The 13,427-nt window shown below is 48.8% G+C and overlaps 1 long non-coding RNA gene across 1 annotated transcript in view; it reads left to right on the top strand.

The window, feature by feature from the left end:
* LOC109298426 overlaps positions 1–12,009 on the top strand; it is a 15,488-nt gene extending 3,479 nt beyond the window's left edge. The window contains exons 2-3 of the long non-coding RNA XR_002097607.1: positions 3,241–3,254; positions 11,463–12,009. This is a non-coding gene — a long non-coding RNA (uncharacterized LOC109298426). The remainder of the gene's footprint in view (positions 1–3,240; positions 3,255–11,462) is intronic.
* Positions 12,010–13,427: the final 1,418 nt, after the last annotated feature.

Genomic DNA, 13,427 nt, shown 5'->3' with positions numbered 1-13,427 from the left:
CCTTGCGGTTTTTAAAAGTTGTATCAAAACCCCCCCCCCCCCCCCAATCTGGTCTTCTCCAAACTAAACAGTTCTAGTTCTTTCAGACTTTTTCCATATGTCTTGCTTCCCAGGCCGCTAGTAATTTTTGTTGGTCTCTGACAGACTCTTTGCAGTCTGTCCACATCCTTCTTGATGTGTGGGGCATGATACTACAGATGAGGCCTCACCAATGCCAAATAGAGTGGAAGAATCACTTCCCTGGTTCCTGTTAATACAACCCAGGATCCCATTGGCTTCTTTTTGCAACAAGAGCAAATCTGTTGATTTTTCAGAGCCCTGTGATATGATAAAGTATGGCTAATACTCAGCTCTCCTACAGCCTGAGTCTGTTTTCCTCAAATACTGGAGTCCCTATGACTAGATTTGCACCCTCTCTAGATAAATACAGTGATTTGCAGTCTAGTTATCACCTTCTCCTGCAGGCCTATTTGTGCATAGTTTCACCAAAGCAGCAGTGTTTCCATCCCCAGTGCCTCCTCTCCTAGGCTAATTAGAGGATTTCACTGTGGCCTCTCTGTTGACAGCAATAAATTTGGGCTCTCCCTTCTGCTTACATCTTCAGGAAAGATAGAAAGCTCTGACTCAAAAGGTTCCTCAAGTCTTTGTAATTTACCACTGCTGTACGATCAAGTCATGAATAAATCTTCAAAAGGCCAGGCAGTATTCAGAGCCCACGTGCCTGAAGCTTCAAAGGAACGTGTGCCAGCTGGAGAGGAAATCCTAGCCATGCAAGGAGTCCCTCCATTCCTGAGCAGTGTATGTGCAAAAGTGCCTGGCACAAGGACTCTCCCTCCCCACATTCTCCAGCAGCTTTGTTTTCTAGATCCTGAACTCCTACCCAGCCCAGCAACCTGGGGCTTTAAATGCATTTTGACAAACGTCCAGCTGTAGTCCCTTATCATCCAGAACAACAGGGAGCTTCTCAGCTGACAGGTTTGCCTGGGAGCATGTGACAGCAGCAGACACAGGTGCAAAAAGCTGGCAGGTTTGTGTTATGGCTTGAAATCCTGACTGTAGTAGAATGTAGGAGCAATGAGTTCCTTTTGTTATTGCTGAGAGCCAGGGTTGCTAACTGTCCAAAAATCTGTGGACATTCTTTAAAAGCTAGGTTTAAAAAGAGCCCTTCTTTAAAATCTATAAGAAAAAGTAGCCATCTGTAAAACCAGGAAGCCACTGGAGTTTCAGTCAAGCTCATGTTCAAAAACAAGCTGGAAGCAAGTGTTGAAGCAGCGCCACCTAGGATCGCCGCAGGGGCACAGCACCTTGAAGGGAGCTCTTTTTAGGGATTTGTGGCTCACTGGTAGCTCCCTGCCTCCCCTCCCAAGCCATGTGCTCTAGCTGCTACCACTGTGTCCCCTTTGCTGGTAACAGTGCTCATCTCACAGGTAGGCAGACAGTGGTCCTTGGTTGGGGGTCCCTGCTGGGACAAGGGGACAGGGCCAGTGGAGAGCAGCATGGGCTGGGATGCAGTTGGGTGTCAGGGTGTGGGGTGAGTAGGTGGGCATCTGGGGTGGGGGCAGCAGGGTGCAAAACTAGTTCGCAACCAAGGTGCTGTGGGCCCCTTTCAGGGGTGCTGTAACATCTGCAGCCATGGCCAAGTTTAAATGCCCTGGATGCCTCTCGTGAGCCAGATGGGGAAACAGCTGTGACTGTGACCTCACATGCTCCAGGCAGGGAGGGGCTTTTTCACACCCCTCTGTTTCCAGGCAAAGCATGTGGGCTTGGATCAGGAAGGGCTATGGCAAAAGCCTGTGCTCCAGCCACAGCCCTTGCACTGCTACTAAAAATGTAGCCGGGAGGGATAAAGGAGGAGTAGGATTACCCGCTCTTCCTCTGCCCCTGCTGTGCAGCAGCGGGCATTTGTGCCTGAAAACTTGCAAAGAACAATTTTTCCAACTATTTAGTTTGTCTGATAAAAGATACCATATCTACCCAAAGAACCTTTTCTGCCTGTGTCCTTAAATCAACACAGCAACACTCAACAGCCCTAAAGCCAAATTAAGGCTTTTACAGCCCCAATCTGTAAGAAGGTTAAGGCAGTAGACAATGAACGAGGGTGAGACTATGCCCAGCTCCCCCACCCATCTTCTCCTATGCTCAGCCCAACCCCCTTCCCACTCCTTCACCCGTCCCCCCTTCCTTGCCCAAGACACCAAAATAACTGGATAGGCATCTGAGATATATTGGGTTACTCCTTGGGCTCATCTACATGTGTTATTAATACAAAGCAATAAACTCTGGTGCTTATTGCACTGGGACTGGGAAGGGGGAGTTAATTGCTCCCAAATGTGCCATTTGAACATGTGCCTGGGGCCCTGGGGGTCAGTCTGCTAGCCTGGGGTGGCTTCTGCCCAGCTCCATGTGCTGCAGAGGGACTGACTGGGGCACAAGGGTGTTCCTGTGCAGGGCTAGCCAGCAGGCAACCCCTGCACTGAAGCACCCTCGTGCCCCAGCCAGCTGTGTCAGCATCTACAGGTGCCTTGCTGTGGAGTAAAAAAATCCAGAGAAGGGTAGTTCTTATATTTACTCCTGCCTAATAGCCCTGCACAGGTAGATGTGCTGTGTTTACTGCAAAGCTAATTAGTCTACTTAGTAAATATCTTGTGTAGGTGTTCCCCTTGATTTGGTATTTTAGCAATGCTTCCCTTGAAGTGGTATCAGCCCTGCCAATAGTTTTTAGTTTCTCCCTCCTTTTGTTATATCTGTGACAACAAATGGATACTGGATGAAGTCCTAAACATAAATTCTGATCAAATCTTGCTGAATGAGGCCAGTCGTTCTCAACTGGGATGTCTCAAAATTCAGAACTTATGGAGGGATTGAGCCTGAAAAGGTTGAGTGTCACTGGTATAAAACAATTGCAGCTGTCACATAGGGCTGACAACCCAAGATTTGATTTGATTTTTTACTAAAAGTATGTGTCAGTAGAAAGTTTGCAGATGGTCAGTAAAAAAAAAAATACTTGGGTTGGCAACCTTGCTGAGAGCTAACCAGGGAGCAGTGCTCTGCTGTGCTTGGCACACTACTCGCACATCATATAAAAGCAAAGCCCTTGCCCCAACTAGAGTTGACACCTATGAAGAAGCAATAGGTGGAGATAGGCAGGCAGGGGAAAGAATAAGGTGGCAGTGGAATGAGAAGAACAGGTACAAGTACAAGTCAGATTGATGAGTGGGGTCTTTCGTTACAAGTGTAGAGCCCGTCTTCCCTGGGTGCACTGTATAGCAATGTAGCCCATGCTTTTACTACATCTTCTATCCAGAGGTATCCCAGCGCTTTCCAAACATAGCCAGCCCCTGGGGGGGAGGTGTTAGCTGAAGTTTTGAAGGGGAAATTCTCAAGCTACAATTTATTAAATAATTCACTATCCTGTGGGTAGAAAGGTGTTATGGCCCAGATGCTTCATCTGATTTCAGTTCCCTTTGAAGGCATGGGTCTACATGAATGGACACTGTTCTTCTCTCACAGCTGAGGAGGTGACAAAGAGTAACATCATTAATGACAACCAGTCATCAAGGTGATTCCATAATTAAACTGTGTCTTCCTTGCACAGCTGTCACACCATGATGAGGAAAGATCATAGCTCATCTGTAATGACAGTAAAGCAAACTGACATGGATGAAAGGACAGATGGACCAAAAGTATCTCACTAAGTAGGCCCTAATTACCCCAAAGCACCAGATAGACCAGTGCTTAGGATTGTCTCTGTAGCGACACGGGTAGACTATGAGAGCAGGAAACAGAAAGCCTAGAAAGAATGACAGTAAAAAGGGATGGAGCATTGTAGCCATGAAGAAGGGCACTTTGTGTCTGAAAGCTTCTCCAGCATCGCTTCCAGTCAGTCAGCTGGTCCAGTAAAAGATATGACCAATAAAAGGGGGGCAGTGTGGTCATAATGCACCTTGATGGACTAAACCCTTGCTAACATGCCTGCCTCTAAGCCTTTTAAGTCTTACTGAAGCCAGGGGTTACTCCAATGCATAAAGAGCCTGAAGGAGCCAAATTGTACTGTTGCTGTTTCCTCCGTATATAGCCCTTGAACCCAAGCCAGGCGGGAGGTATCACCTGCTCCATTCTGATCTGTAAGAAGGTGAGGAGTCATTTTGGTACTAATGAGATGCACAAAAGCAAGGTGAGGCTACCTGGGTGTAGAACAGAACCAGGCTTTCGGTGTGTCATTTCTTTAACCGGTGCGTTGACACGATCTTTCTAGTATCACTTCCTGGCTCCAGATGAGTTAATCTGGTTTGCCTTGGGGGAGGACATAGTTCCAGCACTCGGCTGAAGCTCTCTTTGAAGTTGGTGGGAGCTGCAGGGCCTTAATCTCTCTAGAAAACCAGACCTTGGATATCTTGAGATTGGCACCAAAAACAAAGCTCACAAGACCACTCTTTGAAAATGGGGCTGTTAACTACTTTGTGCCTCAATTTATCTATTAGTACAGGGATGCTCAACGCCTGGGCTGCGGGCCAAATGCAACCCCAGGACCAATGGCATCCAGCCTGCAGGGCTCTCCATTGGTCAGGAAATTTGGTGATGGGGGAGCAGTAGCAATTAACAAAGCCACTCCTCCCCCAGTGCCAAGGACCTGCAGGGCCAGATCAGGGCTGGGCCAGGCCCGAATGAACGGATAAGCGGAAAAGCCAAAAATGAAGCATCTCCATTCTATGGAAGTTGGCAAGGACTCCTCCAAGTGCCTCAAAGTTAGCATGTCTAGTACCTCCTGTGAAGATACTGAGGCTGTTTAGTAACTTAGCAATGGCAAATAAAATGAATGAAATAGCTTCGCTTTGGGTATCTGTGAAGCCTGGACCTTGCCAGACAGATCTGCACACATTGCTGAGCTGATTCTTCTGGCTTGAGTTGGGAATTTTCTGTTTAACATTTCACCTAGTATCTGCAGTGTTAGATGTAACTAGCTGAAATGTGGGGGCAGAGAAGGGAAAAGTCAGATTGATGGAGGAAGCATTTTCTTTTGTACTTCATACACAGTATTTTTTATTTGCAGGGGGGGACAAAAGATAAATTTTTAGGCTCACTATTTTTCCCTTGTCTCAGCCAGAATTAAGTAGATCCCTACTTTTAATATGTGAGAAACATTTGGGAATAAAGCCTCTAGGCTTGGAAATTGCTCCTTGTATAGCTGCCACAGAAAAGAATTGAACAGGGACTGGAGTCTGTGATTCAGGCTGGGGGGAATATGGCTTTAGACACTCTTCTGTCTCCAGCTCCTGTTCCAGCTTGCGCACATTCACATTCTAGGTCACCCATGAAAATGCATTGGATGGTCCCACCCATTTCTGCACAGCTTAAATCTGCCCCACGGCTCGGTACAGCTGTGCCCAGTGGGCAGTCAGAGACAGCCAGGAGCACAACAGGAGGAAGCGGTGCGGGTCAGGATGGGGACAGTGCAGGATCTGAAGGCTTCACATGAACAGGTGGCCTCTGTTCCCCTTCCCGCCAGCTCAAGGCAGGCCTCACTTAGAATCAACAGCATTGCCAGCCCCGCATTCAACAATGGCAAGAGTATCTTGAAAACCAGGAGATTTTTAATAATACATTTAGGTTTCTTTCTATTTATCTTCTGGGTTTTGATCCATTCAGATTTGTCATTTCCAGCTTTCCTCTACCTCCAGGAGAACAAGGAACTTGCTAGGTTTGATACAGGAAAGCAGCCATTTTTATTTAATCCGTTGAATGCAGGAGCTGGGGCTTTGAACAACAGTAGGCATCAAGATATCGTGTACTAAAACCATGAGAGTTGGCAACACTGGACACATTTACACATGATGCTTTAATGTGCATTAGCCTCAGTTAATGCTCATTAGTGGATGGTGTGGAACTGCTCCCCAGCATATCGGAGTCAGGCCCAAGCTCGTGTTACAAACCTATTCCTGCCAGAAGCTGAAAATCTCCTCTGAACTGGGGAGCAAACCTGAAGGAGTCCAAAAAAGAAGGGGGGACAGAAAACATAAAGCAAGCTGGCTGGATCCTAACGCAGGTGACAATACAAAGCACTCCTTTCTGTCGCACTTGATTGTAAGTGTTTTCATCGCCTATTTTATGCCCTTCCCAGGAGTGATATTGACTGGCACTGAGAAAGGGAACGAACAACATTAAAAAGTTGGCAGCAGCGAGAAGAGCTCATAGCCACACATTCTGCATTGTAACAACAATAATCGAAAAAAGAGCTCAGAGCGCCAGATCCTGATCTCAGCCCACTGAAGTAGCGGGCCCTGATGGGATCCTCCTGCTCTATATACTGGCAGAGCACCCCCAAACACCCACCCACACATGAGTACAAACATAACTGGCAGCAGAGGCCCTATAATGGAAGCAGCAAGGTGGAAATGGTGCCTGCTGAACACAGGGCTGCGCCTGAGCCAGAAAGAGACTCGGTCCTGGGAAAGGGGCTGGCTGGCCAGGAGTTAGGGCCTGGGATGAGCGGAGCTCCCTCGTGTGCCAGGGACAGCACTTAGGGGAATGAGCATAGTGGGAAGCTGAGCTAAGGGTAACTGTGACAGCAGGATGAGGGGCAAGAAGCTCTAGTGAAGTCTGAGGCAGGGTAAAGGCAAAACACCTCCTCCGGTTAACAAAACTTTGGGACGGTCCTGCCCAGGCAGGGGGCTGCATTAGGTGATGACCTCTTCCAACCCAACTTCTCTACAATGATCTAGCACCACAGTCCCTGCAAAGCGATGGGTTTAACTAAACTGGGGGTGTGGTGTCAGAGGACTCCCAGGCACAAGCTGGGACATGGTGACCTGCCTGAAGGGAGCAAGAAAACGTGTGCTCCAGGTGACCCACAGCAATTAAGAGCAGCCTCCAGCTGTTTTGAAGTCCTTCAGTGTTCATTTACTAAGAAGCCAGTTACTTGTTTCAGGGTTTATGGTGCAACTTTGTTTGAAAGATCCTGAGTTTGTTTTCTTGTTCCTTGGGGGCCTGGGCACAAGTTGAACTTTTTGTCTCACTAGGGACCCTGCTACACATTCAAACTAAAGCTCTATAGAAACCAGCTATAGAGTTGTTACACATTTTCAAATGTTGCTTTTATAGCAGGTTGGCTCTTTTTACAGCTAGATAGTGATTTTTATTGCGTAATAATATTTTGCACATGGCTGGGTCTAAATTTTTTGCACAGGTAGCGAGTTAATTGTGTAATATATGCAACATGTAGCGGGGGCTTAAAAGCAATGTCTTCTGGTCACTTCCAAAGGGTTTGGGGGGATTTGAGATGAATGCTGGGTGGCTTTCAACAGGAGAGGAAAGCTGAGCTATGATGCCTTCACAGTGAACAGGTGGGTGAACAGACATCGCTCAACTAGAGCAACCCTGACTACAGGGGGCAAGTGCTTAAAATCTATTAAAAAACATTTGTTTGTTGGAAACTATTGTGGACACCTAGTTTGTATGTGATGACAGTCATGTTAATAACCGCTTACAGCTGAACATGGGGCTCCAAATCAGAAAACATGAGCCCCTGCCTCTCCAGCTGCAAGTCTGTCTTCCCTAGATGCCAGCTGCCCCCCTCCGTGCACCTCCATCATCTACCACGCAGGGAACACATTTCCTGTGCAATGTGCTTCCATTATTCTTCTTAGCAGGGGAGCTGACAGTCCTTTTAGGTGGGGACAGTGGAAAGCGAGGGTACCCACCAACTGGGAGAGAGATTTTGGTGCCATAAACTGAATGAGCACTGCCTTTTCTGAGGATCCATGTGGGCTTACAGTGGGAAGCTGGCATTCCTGATTAAGAAAGCAGGAGTGCTAGTGTGTGATTTTTGTGTGCAAGTCTTGTGATACCTGGTGTTTATTTCTTGTTCCCAGCTCCAGGAGTCAGGTGCCTAGCTGAGAATCTCGGCTTTCAGCTTAGACCAGTGGTAGGCAATGTATTTTGGCTGGAGTGCTGAAACCCCTCCCCTCCCCTCCCATGCATACCTTGGAAGGTGCCAGAGTGCCGGCACATCAGAAGAATAAACCGAGGGCAGGGGGTACGTGGCAGGATGCCTTGCTTGTGCCCCTGCCCCCCAGCCCTGCTGCCCCTTGCCCCACACCCAAATCCCCTGCCCGCAGCCCTGCTCATGACCCTTGCCTCCCACCCAAAGCCCCTGCCCCCCAGCCCTGCTGCCTCTGTCCCCCAGCCCGCGCTCTGTGGCTGTCAGCAGCTACCCAGAACCTAGGCCAGCTGCAAACATCTGCTGCCTCTCCACCCTGGCCCCAGCTGCCTCCCAGCCCCAAACCTGGCCCTGGGCTCTGGGGAGGCAGCACATACCCCCCGCCCTCGTTTTGTTCTTCTGACGTGCCGGCACTCTGGCACCTTCCAACGTAGGCATTGTGGGGGTTTTCAGCGCTCCGGCCAAAATACATTGCCTACCCCTGGTCTAAGCTGAAAGCCGAGATTCTCAACCAGGCACCTGACTCCTGGAGCTGGGAACAAGAAATAAACACCAGATATCACAAGACTTGCCCCCGCTGTGCTGCCCTCACCATTTCTGCAAAGCAGCGCTGCAGCCCAGCATGGCAGGGCACAGTGTGGGGCGCAGAAAGCTGCCTGCTCCCAGCTCCCCACTGCCCTGCCACGCTTCCCCTGCAGGCGCGGGCAGCAGTGTGGGCAGCAGCTCAGGGCAGCACTGACAGATGTGCAGTTCACTGCTGTAACTCATGGCACTTCACAGAAAGCCCCATGAGTTACAGAGACCCCCTCCCACAACCGGACAGACACTTGCTGTTTTAGAGGTTGGGGGAGAGGAAGATCTAGCTCCACTTTGGAGCTGATCCACCTGAGGGAGGCGAGGGAGGCCATCTGTCTGTATCTCCCCTAGCCCTTCCTCACCCCCAGCTCCATGCTGTCTTCAGGTTGTGTGGGGGGGAAGGAAGGGGAGGGAGCTCCATCTGGGGTTTGCCCAGGCTGTACTAAAAGGCGGGAATGAGTGGATTGGAGCCCCCCCACCTCAGAGGGGGCTCCGATCCATCTCCCCCACCATTGCCCTCCAGCGCAGACTGGGCAAACCACAGACAGAGCTCCCTCCCCTCCTCTCCCCACACCCCCATTTGAAGACAGCACTGATGAGCACAGCCCTGCTCCCACACAGGGAAAAACAGAAATTAATGAAGGCACTCCACTTTGCAGCACCTTCATCTGAACCTTCATTAAATGAAGGTTAATTTGTCCTGTGATTGGGCACATCTAAAGCACTCTGTAGCTGTGCACTTCTGTCAGGGCACAGCTGTAGAAGGGGCAGATCAAGTGACAAACAACTTCTGTCTGCGCCTTCAGATACTGAGATGGCTAACTTTGTAGGGCTGGGAGGCGGCCTGCTGTTGGTGCTTCCAAAGTTTCAGGCTGGCTTGGTGGGAGGGGTCATGGATCTAGTCTCTGTGAAGGAATCGGGGGCAGAGAAGCTGCTGTCCTGGAGGCTCATACACTCCTTGACTTCAGCTGTCCTGTGTTAAACATGGAAGCCGGACCACCATCCACAACCATCTCTGGTGCCACAGGGCCGAGCTGTGCGTTTCTCCTTGTTCTTAGCCTACCTGAATGCACGTGAATGAGCACTGGAAATACCATCTCCAAGGGAGAAGACAGCTGTGAGATGGTTTTTGATCCAGGTAGTTTTACTTACCTGGCAGGGGAGATGCCCTTCTTGTCAATATTGAATGACTTGGTATAGTTAGAGGGTGAAGGCCTGTCCCTTGCACTGTGGGAAGGCACCCCTGTGAGAGTCTACAAATGCCTCCAATGCAAGGATCTCAGCTACCCAATTTATGGCAATAGGGGATTGCTTTCAGGATTTCCCTCTAGCTTACTCCTTTGGCCTTTTGACTAGGGGCAAGAAGACTAGGGACATCTGAACTCCAAGGCCTCCCAGATTGGGGTTTGCACATGGGATGCCTCCCATGGATTTGGGAGTATCTGAATCTGAAGAGTCTTGGTGGGAGGATATTTGCCGGCAGCAGCAGCACAAAAACTTGAACGACTGAGCTCTGCTGAGTCAATAGCATTTGGAAGGGATTTGGCTGACTTGTCCTGAGACACAAAATTAAAAAAACAAAAAAAAGCAGGCGGGTGTAACAGCTGAAAATGATGTCTGTGTGATAAAAGTGCTTGCTGAAGGCTCTGTGAAGAGTAGACCAAGTGTTTTTCTGTCATTTGATCAGACATTAACAATCTGGGGACCAAGCTTACTGGGACTTAATGTACTAAGAGGACAGCAGTTTGCCCTTGAGCGAGAGAATTGGCAGTTTGGGTGCGCAGTGCCTCACCAGAAACCTGAGGAAATAGCTATAACGGCTGTAACTCGACGTAGCATGATCCCACTAACTCTGCCTCCCATGAAAGGAGTACACAGACCCCAGTATTGAACTCCCCCAGAGGCCACTCAACCTATCCAGTGTATTATCAGCCAGCAGTTGAAGGACAGGACTATTATCCAAACCCACTCTCTGTATAACAATCCAGCGTGGCCAGTGCATAAGCCAAATGGAGGGTGGCAGCTGACTATTAACTTTTGAGCTTTAAATGCTAATACTGACCCCTTGATGGCTGCCGTCCCGTCACTACCAGCCTTGACAGAAAGCGCCCGGTGTTATAAGCCTGCATGGATAGGATCCATTAATATCAAAGACATGTTGCGACAGTGCGTGTTTGTAGCTGTAGAAATTGTCACAGGAATAACATTTGCCAGCGCCTCAGCGAGAGCTACAGCCCAGGACACTTGTGCAGCACTGGAAACTCTGCCAGCTGTGTATCCACCACCCATAGAACTACAGAGCAATAATGGCCCTCACTTCCACAACCACCTTGTGTATGGCTGGACCACAAAACAGCATGTTATGAACATATCACATCCCATACCATCCGCGGTCTAATGGATTGGTAGAGCGAACCAATGGCATCCTCAAAGGCAATTTGCAGTTAGCCACTGGACCAGCTCTTAAGGACTGGGACTTGCACCTGGATCGAGCTATAAATTGGGCCAATAACCAACCCCATCTGGGAGGTAGCCCTGTGCAACAAGCCTTTGGATTGGGTGGTCCCCGCGAGCCGGCAGTAGAGTGACCTAGGGGTGGTGACCTGGGAAAGCTCCAGGCAGGAGATTGGGTGGTAGTGAAGTACCCTCAGGGAGATAAATGGGAGGGGACACTATTAGCAAACGGTATGCATAATACATGGTGGGTATTTAAGTCAGATTCATCTAACGGGAGCCAAGGTCCTTGTTGTCTTGTTTCTACAGATTAGATCTGTTCACAAATGCAGCCATAGCCATTCCTAATCGAGCCTGCTACTGAAGACGAGTCCTGCTCTGTCACCAGTCTGAACTGACTGCACCATGAAGTAGTGGACTGTTATAACTGTATTCTTCTTGTTAATGCCTTATTGGATTCCCTGGGTAGGGCATGTCTACTGTCCTTATTACCCAGATATTAATGAACTTGCTCCTGAAGACCTAAAGGAGTGGCCTGACCCTGAAGAGCATCCCCCAGAAACACGCTCAGATGACTTTCATGTGCTCCAGCCACAGTATCCATATTGGAAGAAACCCGCCACCCCAGAGCAAGTGAAATCCTGGTCTCTGAGTAGAAGAAAGAGGATAGTTGACTGGCAAGGTGGTGACTGTCAGTGCACCTGTGGCACCAGTTATTATCTTGGGTACATTCCCTACCTGAAGGCTGAAATGGCTGACTGTGGGAGGGGAGGTGATTGTTGTAGCTCTGCTTGTTTAGGAGTTTGTTGTTGCATACTTCCTGAGGGAAGCCCCATTGAGCTCAACGCCCCCAAGTCTGTTCCCTCAATTGTGCATTCTGTATCTGTTCAGCCTCTCCAGCCACTGCGTTTATGGGAGAATCTGCCCCCTCCCACTCCTATGGCTGACAACACTCTCCAGCGATGGTGTGAAGCCCACCAGGTGGGAGGGCGTGCAGCAGATTGGAACAAAGTTATTACATGGTTTGTGAATCATACCTATACGGAGGCATGGTAGAATGGTACCCATTTTAAAATGACTAGAAGGAGGCTGTATCCACAAGTCTCCACCACTTATCCCCTCCTTTTATACCAGTGGGGTTCCTAAAGTAAATTAGTGCTATGATTCTGCCAGGGCAGTGCTGTTTCATCAACCTGGTACAGCATCGTCCCCATGAGCGACAGTGGGAACTCTTTCGCTCTCTGGGAGGTGAAGCATGGCTACAGGCTCCCAAGGAGGGAAGGGTAAATGTGATCTGTGAAAGAACAGTGTTCACTACTATCTCTGGCTGTTCCCCCATGGGAGGCCCCAACACCACCCATGTATAACTCCACACCCTGGTGGAGGTCACAAGTTAAAATCCCAACCCTCCTAAATGCTTCATTATTCACTGCCCAAGTATTGTTCAGACCAGAACAATGGTATGTCCGAACTACTTTTCCAAACTGTTTGGCAGGAGCTCGTGTAGCCGAAGGGTTACTTAGGTGGGAATGGCCGATCATTTTCTGTTCCACAAATGCAGTGATGTCCCGCAGATGAAGAGATGCTCCAGGTTATCTTTGGGACAGACTTAACTCGGCTATGAATGTATAGAACTTAGATAAATCCCAGAAAAATACTGAAGGAGTAGCCAATCTCCAGCAAGCAGTAGGGCTGCTCACCAGGGGAGGTATGCTGGAAGGGAAAACTTTGGAGCCCGCTGATGTAAGATTAGAGACAGCCCGTCTTGCCCAGACCATGATGGACACTGCTTTTAAAGCGGACAAAAATCAAACTTAGAGTACTGCTTGTGCGCAAGTTCAGTTATCATTAAACATGCATTTTTCCCAGGTAATAAACAACGTTAAGAACAGGAAATGCCCCCCTGGCTTAGAGAATCATGGGATGCCTGCAACATTTAAAGAAAGATACTCCTATCAAAGTACCTGGATTACCACTTGGGAAGGCTATGATAAAGGCAAGTGTTCATTCCTGGTGCAGGGGGTAAAAGATGGAAACTGAAACACTGCTTATTTGCTAAGCATGGGGCTAGGAGGAGGATGCCTTTGAGACTGGAATTTGCGTCGCCCCATATGGGAAATAGTTACCCCCGATGGCCGTCGGTATGTAGCACAATCCCCCTTGGTTCAAATCAGTAACACCTTAATTACATTAGGAACCCTATGGAGAGGATGGCCTCTCAGCCCACCTAACATGACCGGCGTACACAAGCTACCTAATGTGTCATATGTAACAATAGGGCAACGTGCTTGTTAGGACAAACCAAGTCGCTTACTGTATAAAAATGGTACCACCTGGGCTTTGTGCGATTCGTGTTGCTTGGTAGCTAAAAGTGAAGCCATTGCTCTGCTGCAATTATGGAAACTACAGTATTGTCCTAAAATGGCCAGAAATTTCCTCTGAGACTATACCTCTCAACTTT

Source organism: Gavialis gangeticus, unplaced genomic scaffold (genome assembly GCF_001723915.1).
Source record: "Gavialis gangeticus isolate Ggan-Ray unplaced genomic scaffold, GavGan_comp1, whole genome shotgun sequence".
Classification (NCBI taxonomy): Eukaryota; Metazoa; Chordata; order Crocodylia; family Gavialidae; genus Gavialis; species Gavialis gangeticus.
The sequence above is the reverse complement of the archived record's forward strand: the minus strand, read 5'-3'. Positions and strand labels throughout refer to the sequence as shown.